Consider the following 9,714-nt stretch of genomic DNA (forward strand, 5'->3'; position numbering starts at 1 on the left):
AAGAGGTTCTATTAAGGAAGAGAGAATTAAAAACGGTCTCGGGGTTGATTACACGTTGCACCGAGTTATTAAATGGTGGTTATATCTTGGAGGGGTAATTACGGCTTACGATTTGTGTGTACTTCTGCTTATGGAGCTGTGGAGAAAACCGTAAGTCAAATTAATAACTGCCCCATTAACGAGTGCATAGCTCAACGCCATTATGGTAAGTTATGGAAAAACTGTTACTTTGGTAAGCACGAGGAAGGGATCTGTAGGTAACCAAATCATAAACCGTCGTATTTTTTTCTTCGTCCCGCCCTTGAAATTTCATCCGGATTTCATTATTACAAATTATGCATGTGGGGACCGCATATGCGTTGAATAAGCTGCATAAAGTATGCAACTGTGCTTAAGCTTAACAATCATTTATAAGCCTAAAAAAAGTTCGTGGAAAATGAAAATTTATAGCACTTATTTATTAAAATATTTATAAACATTCATAATGTGTTCATAAAACATGCATGAAAATGGATTAAAGCTTTCATTATACAACCACCTAATGGAAAAGCCCAGTGGAGTGCAAAGTATTATCGTAACGAGTGTTGGCGAGAGAACGGTTTAGTATCTTGGTAATAAAAATATAACGTCAATTAATTTTAATAGAATATTATTGTATATTCCATAGCGGTTTGCTTAAAATTGTTTTAAACTTAATAACATAATTGTATGTAGTTGATTGAGGTGATTTATTTTTTTCTGAGTACCATTCAAGTACAGACTAGAAGAGGGAAGAGAAAATCTCCGAAACATACAGGGTGACTTATTATCCCTAAAATGTTATATTTATCACCATATTTTTAAATTTTTGAAATTCTCTACCAACATTCATTATATTTACATAAATTAAATTATTCCTAGGAAAACCATATGTTCAAAAGAAAAATAATCGAGTCCATTTATATATCAGAGAACATTAAATATACAGTGAATTTTAAAACAGATACAAGAAATTTGAACTTACACTATGCAGAGATTTTAAGCAAACTTATGAAAAATATAGGTAAATTTTATATTACTATTTACAATTAATTTTAATAATAAAAAAATAAAATTTTAGACCAAAATGCAATTTTACGTAAATTAATTATATGCCTGACCTGAGTGTAGGGAAGATTTAAAGAAGGTTGATAGTGTTAAGTTGATCTAAAATTAAAAGTGTTAAAAATTAATGAAATTGTGACAAAATAGTAACTAGACATAAGCTTAGGGAAGCTTATTAATAATTAATTTGATTCCATATTAATTTATTGTCTCCTACGTTGATTTGACTTGTTATTAATAACCTGAGCAGAATAGCCTGTAAAACATTTTTAAATAATTGGATGTGAGGCGCAAATTTATATTCAAGGTATATTAAATTATTAATAATAATCTTGTAGTTAAAATTGTTACAAATGAATGTATAATAAAATCTGTTAATTGTTAAATTGTTTTCGAAAGTTTGGACAGTTGATGATATAATAGTATTGAGACTTAACATGGATACCAATTGATTTATTTTAAACAATAAATACCAGTCTGAAGAATTGAAAAGATTGTAAATAAAATAAATTATATTATTTCTAGGAAAAAATCAAACCTTTCCATACTTCTTTCTAACTTTATTATGTTGAACGTAGGGCTTCTTAGTTCATCAATATAAATTTATAGATGAAATGTTGGATCTATAAATTTATATTTGTTATTTCATCTTCCTTCATTTCCATTATGTGATATCAACTTTGTTAACCGACGTTTAATTTTTATAACGTTTTTGTCCAACAATGAACAATCTTAAAAGATAGTCTACTCATTGTACGATTGAGTCTGGATTACTATCAGAATGAATATGTGATATAAGCAGATGAAAGGTTGAAAATGAGCTGAAAAAACACGTTCATTATAATAAACATTAAAAGAAGAGAGGAAAATTTTGTTTTTTTACTTGAAATAATTATTTTTAAATTACCATTACAATACTTTAAAAATCATTAATAGAAATTAAATTCGGTATTTTTGTAATTATTTTGAATAATGCAAAAAACAATCCTCTTGTAAACACAAATACTGAGGTGTTGTGGACCTATTTGAGTTAAATTCTGAAAACATTTTTGGTATAAAAAGGTACTGATACAGAGTTTCTCGCCAAAAAACATCAAAAACTAAGAAAAGTCCAGAGAAATTAATTTGTGATATAATGACAATATTATTGAGGCAAAATGTTAAGGTTTTATTTTCATTTTCAACAATCAGAGTTCAAATTAGTAAAGATTTATTTTTCTATCACACAATGCCTCATAAAGTGGGTACCTTTAATTAGAGAAAAATCTAGCAGTGGAGCGTGGTTCTGACCAAACTGTTGGTCTATTAGCAGCAATTCCTTACAAAGTACTGATTTATTTTTATAATACATATATTTTTATAATAAACTTGTATAAAATATATTATAAACGTTTATATACAATATAAATTATATCTATGTGTGATATCCACTTCTGGAGAGTAAACTGTAAAATAAAATTCTACGCCAAATACCTATTCAGTTTATTTCAAAATTTAATCTTTCCCTTATGAAAGTTATTTTTTTTTAATATTTTAAAAATATATGAAACTCCTCATATATCTCGTGGGCAGATATGAGACCTCCGTCGTAATAAAATAGAAACATTAATAATTAATTGAGGTTTATCATTGTGTTGGTAATTGATTCCCAAGGCAAATAGCATCAAAGGGTATATATATAGACCTTATTACGGAATACTTTTCAATTTAAAAAAAAAAAGTCAGTTTCCTGATTTTAAAAGGATTCATAGATCACTTATGCACACCAATCCTCAAGGATTCTTCCGTGTACCTAAAAATAGACTTTAAAAAGACCCACACCTCCTCGTTAAAGGATATCTCAGTTGTTTTGAGGAACCTGTCCGTGTTGACATTGAAGGACCGACCTCTATTTGTGTGTCAAGAACGAGGTATTGCTTGACAAAAAGAACAAGCCAAGAAAATTGTAATATTTTGGCAAAGTTTATATTTGTAAAGTTTTGATGCTTTTATCAAAATATATAAGATAATAAATAGCATCTTATTTTATGTTATTTTTACAATCAAATGAATGATGGTAAAAATAGCAAATGTCGGAAATGGCCATAACGGAAGGTTTATATGCTCTATACCATTTTGAAATTTTGACTCACCTTTCTTTAACTGCCTTTCCTAGTATAATTTTAATAATAATATTAATAAAATAGTTCCTGTAATGCGCTCTGAAAAATAAATTTATTGGAGGACTAACCATCTATTTCAATAAGTTATATATATTTAAATATCATGAAATCTACATAGATCTAAATCTAAAAACTTAACTATCCTTAAAATGTACCAGGTTCGCCATCATATCTTTCAAACTTTGGGACAATAATACAAGATATGAAGTATTTACAAAACTATTTATGATATTAATATAATTTGCTTACCATAATTTAAATTAAAAAAAAATAATTTTCACGTGACAGCTACCAGAACTTCCATTGAGGAGCTGAATAGTCCAGGACTGCCAATAATCTTAGTAACGTAGATCGAAAATTAGCAATTCTATCATTACTGAATCAGATAAAACCCGTAAAATATGTAAACTTTTACTTTAGAGCTATCAAAATTTAATTGTTGGAAGATGATCCAGGTAGCGGTCAAGAAAGGTACAAAAATAGGAGAAAAGCTATTTACTAATATACGACGTTTCGCTCCACTTTACTTGGACTTCATCAGAGCTGAATTCTGAAAGTTGAGTACATACTAATAATCTACCAATACTAATACTAATACTGATAATGAGTACATACTATTACTAAGAATTAATAAATATACAAATTTTCCAGATATCACAGCTTTCATTGTGGTCTAGGTTGGTCCAATGACCGCCAATTGTGTAAATAAATTATAATAATTTATAAATTCCGCTCATTGATATTGTGTAGAGAACATCTACACTTAGGGTTTCGTTTCACTAATTCTGAGATTATTATAATTTTGTTTAACCTAATTTATATACATAAATAAAAAAGGTTGGCCAAACAAAAAACTTTGGGACTGAAACCATCATCACAACTTTTATAAGGGACCACGGCGGTCCCGAAACCGCAAACAATCCGAGTAACGTTAAACAGAAATTAGGAATTTATGACGCAAATTGGAGTGTTGTTAATAATTGTTTTAAAATCAATAATGGTCCACTTGGAAATTTTTAAATTTTCTGCCAGCCGTCCCATGTCGCAACATACCCCATTTTGGTCATTTCTGACTTACACTGTTTTTTAATACATTCCCCATAGATAGAATTCATACTACGTCAAAAGGTTCATTTAATATGATAATATATAGGTTAGCGACCACAAACTGACTATAATGTGTCAAACTTCCCCGTGGCTGAAGGTAACCATCGAATAATATTAAGCTCTCCCCCTCGGCTGATATATTGTTCAAGAGCCCTTCTTGTTTAGCCCTGATGGTGTCCAGGAATAATAGTCCCTCTCCAGCACTGTTCTATCAGGCTTCGACAAAGGGCTTTCTGGAGGATATCTCTAACAATAGTCTCCAGGATACCGATACACTCACTGGCCAATAACCGGATACGGTTAAGATATAGTCAATTACAAGTTAGTTCTAAGGTCAATTGTGATTGAAATGTAATGATTTATTAATTATTATTTTACGGTTCATTATTATTACTATTATAAATAATGATTATTAATTATGACAGACACAAGATCTAGCATATCGGAAGAATCCCGGTGGATATCGTCCAGACCGGGACGTAATATAATGCTGTGCAATGCAAGTCAGGTTAATCATAATGGTGCATAAAATAAATATAATGATGATTTAACTCATATATTAAATAACACTTTAAAAATGAAGTGCAACATAATATACACAATACAAACCTTAATATATATTGGAAGAAAATAGTTGACCATATGAAGTAGATTGTAGGAAGATATTCGGGGTGGCTGACAATAAAGGTGTCAAAATAGTAAGAGAAAACCAGTTATTGTTAATTGGGGCTTCGTCAAGGCTAAATGTAAAAGAAGATACAAACATTGTAAGAATTGACAGAACATTAGAATATATAAAAGAAATAATACTAATTAAAGGAAGTATACATATTGGTGGACAAGAAACGAATAACTAATAAATACAACCAGATGCGATAGTTCTAGAGTAATAAATAAGTAATAGATAAATACTGTCGAAAAATACTCGTTTGAAATAGTTATAAATATGGTAAAGAGGTGGGTGTAAAAGATAAAACAGATAGGTGATGTAAATGTGGCTAATGTGAGGTATAGTAGCAAGTAAAAGGAAACATTTTGTTTATTTTCTTTTTAGCGCAGGTTAAAGGGGCGTGGTTCTACTGTAGTTGGTTAAATCGAATAATACTAAAAATGTTTTGAGAAATATATTTTACATTTTATTATTCAAATGCTAAAAATTAAAAATTAGGAACTGCAAAATATAAAATAGGCGTAGTAAATGTTTGAAAGGGAGCAGCGGGGTGGCACAGTAGTAATACTCCAAGGACCCTGATTTGAATCCAACTGACAGATAATTACTTTCAGTTACACTATGGTCGTTAGTCAACCATGTGGGTTATGTACACCTCCCAAGGTCCACCCAGCCTCATCAAGTGGGTACCGTTAATTAAGGAAAAATCTGGTGGTTGAGCGTAACCTTGAAAAATTCACCTCCTTGTGTAACCGTTGTTCTAAAAAGAGTGTTTCGGGGATTTATTAAATTTGTTTAATACCTTCCAGACCCACCGCCAATGCATGATTCTAAACAGAATACACATCACAGCACCTAAACATGAATCCATAAAAAATAAATAATTTAAATAATAATAAAATATATTTATTACAAAATGATTTATTTATTTATAATTAAAATATATGACGTGTTGTACCGCGGTTTATTTTCATCTCCAGACTACTGTATGAAATAGTTGAGTACCAACACAAAATGAACCATTGGGTTTTATACGAAATAATTCTGACCTTCCGATAATATATTTTAATTTAAAACTAACAGAAAATATCATCTTGAGGCTTTTGATTTATTCTAATTTAAAAGCCAACAAAAAGCCCAAACTTTATAAAAAGAACTAGGCCAATTATCTTTCTTAATTTATTTTTAAGCAGAACCTAAAATTGTTAATAATATTATGTGTTAATCGATTTTTTTTTAAATAAACAGAATGATATTTATTTAAAATTTTAAAAATTGATAATATCATTCCGGTTTAATTAATTTTCAAATTTATTGGCTCTAGTCTTATTTCAATAAATTTTTTCTCCCTCCTTGAATAGTAATTTATAGTGAAACCTAACAGAATATGTTCCTACAATATATATGCCTTCATGCTAACATGTTTAACTGCGCAAATAAATCCTTGGACTTGACGTACATCCTCAAGGTCTATTATTTAAATCTCTTATATTTCACTACCTTTTGCTTCTCCAATCTGACCCAGTATTATAATAGTACAGATATTTTGTAATTATCTTTTGGTTTGGTTTTTACTTAATCAGTTAATTTTTAATTAATCTATTGTTTTTCTCTCTGTATATAAGTTATAATTAGGTATGGCCACACTGTTTTATGGCCAATAAATGTTATTATGAAATAAAAATTGTCTTTGTAATTGTAAACGTATAAACGTATCTAGTCCCAGAATAATAAACTATTTTTCATTTTCATTATTGCAACGGCAAGGAACTTCCGTTCAATTTACTTTCAATGTGGGTTCAGAGCATGTAAAAAATAGATCTACCTCTTGGTAATCACTCGGGTGGAAATAAAATCATCAGTCCATTCCAGGTAAAAAGTCAAGAACTTCCCGAACAAAAATAGTTTTAAAAAATCAGTCAAATAAAGATAAGAGATATAATCTTATGAGTTAATTGCATAAGGTGTGAATCTTAATTTACTTCATATTTTATGGATTACTAATATTTAAAACATAAGGATGTATGATAAATATTTAATTAGTATTTTTATTTCAACTATAATACATGCTTGCGTACAAAAATGTATTTCAATTCATTATAAGACTTAAATAATAATAGCAGAAAGCAGTAGTAATTATAGAAAAAAATAAAGTATACTTTATTGATGGACGTTTAAATACGTTTTCAAATTATTCTGCATGGTTTACTCATATCTCATTCATAATATATAAAGACCGAATCACATGCAGATGTCAGTAATAGTTTAACATTTGAGAAAAAAAAAATTGACTGAAATTTTGTTTTATAGGTTTTGGAATAATTATGATGCCGGAAACACTTAATACTTTTATTACATCTTCATAAATGCCAGAGTGGTGAAATATGAATATATATTTATCCATAAATAGTATTTTTAGACCAAAGTGATTATTTACTATCGTTGTTTGGCCTATAACAAACTGATTCGTGAATTAGGAACTCAGCTAACCACTGGACATCATACTCCTCCAAAAGTGTAATAAGAAAATTATAAATATATATACAGTGACACTTCTATATAACAGACACCTACGGGACGATTGTATGACTGATATATGGAGTTAACAGCTAAGAAAAGGCTAATATAAAAAATTAAAAAAACACGAAATAATAGAATTTTGTACAGGTCATCACATAAGCTGCGTAAGTCCAAAAAAAAAACAGTAATACGGTTTTCATTTTAATTAAAGAAAAATAAATAAATAATCTTCCAAAATGTAAAAAAATCGATGTAATGATTTTAAAAAAAATTAAAAATAAAGATTTTTTGGACTTGAGGTATTACAGCTTGAGCAACGATATTAGCATCATTTTTTAACATAATTTTTTTAGATTCGATAGATTCTACAATTAAAATTAATCTAAGTAAGGTCAAATGTTTTATTGTTTTTACTTACAGGAGAACATTAGCAAATTAAACAAAATATATTATGAATTTTAAATTGTTGTTTTTAAAAATTTTGAGATTTCCCGAACATATACTCTCAAATTCCCAGAATAAATTATTTAACTAATTGTTCAAGCACTCTAAAAATGAAAAAAAAAAAAATCTCTGATCTTCTAACATATTCTACAAAAAACAGCATTACGTACTTAAAACCTTTTTACGAAATAAGTGATCCACAAATTTAATTCTGGAACCTAGAGTTCATGCGTTCATATTTTATGACGTGTCCGTTATACATGATTGAAAAGTTCTGATAGGAGAAAAATTGGTGAGATATTGCATGATATGCCTTCAATTTATGAATAAGGAAGGATGATAATTATATGAATAAGGAAGGGGGTGATTAATAAGGTGCGATTTGAAATAATGGCGATAAAAAATGTCTTTACTAATGAATGAAATATTTTATTTATTAACTTGTTTACAAAGAGCGACCCGAACGGAGATAATTTTTTTTATTTTAATTTTTGGCATGAGCAGTCACATATCTGTTTACTGCAGACCATTTTAATCCAAGGACCTGTTTTCGTTCCTTACGCAACTTCCTTCTTTGGGCCGTCAGCCGTCCACGGGTTTCTTCGAGCATCGATATCGAAAAGGGGAAGAAAAAAAATCTTAAAGAAAACAAGTATGTAGTGAAAAAAAAAATATAATAAAAAATGATCGAACCTTTCAATTAAAACGGACCATTCTTAAGATAACATCATCAATCAAATTGCAAATGATTAATTTGTTTTTCGTCTGTGTGTTGAATGGCAATGGGAAACGAGCTGGTGACCTAAAACACCTGGGACTCGATCCTAAAAGATACAGTTTATCAGATTCAAATAATTATTATTGTTATAGAATAAATTTATCTAATCAACATTTATAAAATCAGTTAATTTCATTTAAATTGTGCAATTTATCGTAAATATATTTTTTTAATTTTTACGATTTTATGATTTTATTTTTTATTAATGCTGTCAATGAGCCCGAAGTTAGAGCAGACAGCTGGTGGAGATTCACCTATCTGAACAATAATAATAAAAATCTGTTAATTTTGATAACTAAAAATAATTACAGTTAAAAAGAAGAAAAAATTTATACCACTACTAACAATTTGTAAGGAAGTACTTACTGTTTTTGAACAACGATTGTACAAGGAAATGATTTCTTCACTGATTATGAATACCCCTTTACAAGATTACAAATATCGCAAAAATATGATAAGACTATAAGAATATACAAATTGTTCTCATTTAACTCTGATGAAGCCCTGGAAGGTGGGACGAAATGTTAGTTACTAATAAATAATTTTTTATACTGTTGTATTTTTCTTGACTTCGGACCAGACCATCTTCCAACAACCATTTGCATACTGTTATTCTTCCATTTTGATTTTATGGTGCCACTATAGAGGAAAATGATCTGAGGACTAATCATACATAAATTACTCTGAATAAACATCAAATATAATTCTAAAATCAATAAAAATAAATTGTTATGAGATTATATCACTATTACTTATTGTCCTAGACTTTAGCATATAGCATTATTCGTCGATGCCTAGAGACTATTATTTAATAATAGAAAAACCAAGTAGTCCTTTCAAAAATTATGAAATTAATTTCAAGCCGAGATAATTTTAAGTAACTTTTAGAGTTCAAAAAGACCTATTAGGTAGAAGCATATTCATTTCCCCCAATTTGTTACTCTCAATAA

This window comes from Halyomorpha halys, unplaced genomic scaffold, assembly GCF_000696795.3.
Source record: "Halyomorpha halys isolate HHAL.00 unplaced genomic scaffold, Hhal_1.1 Scaffold320.1, whole genome shotgun sequence".
NCBI lineage: Eukaryota > Metazoa > Arthropoda > Insecta > Hemiptera > Pentatomidae > Halyomorpha > Halyomorpha halys.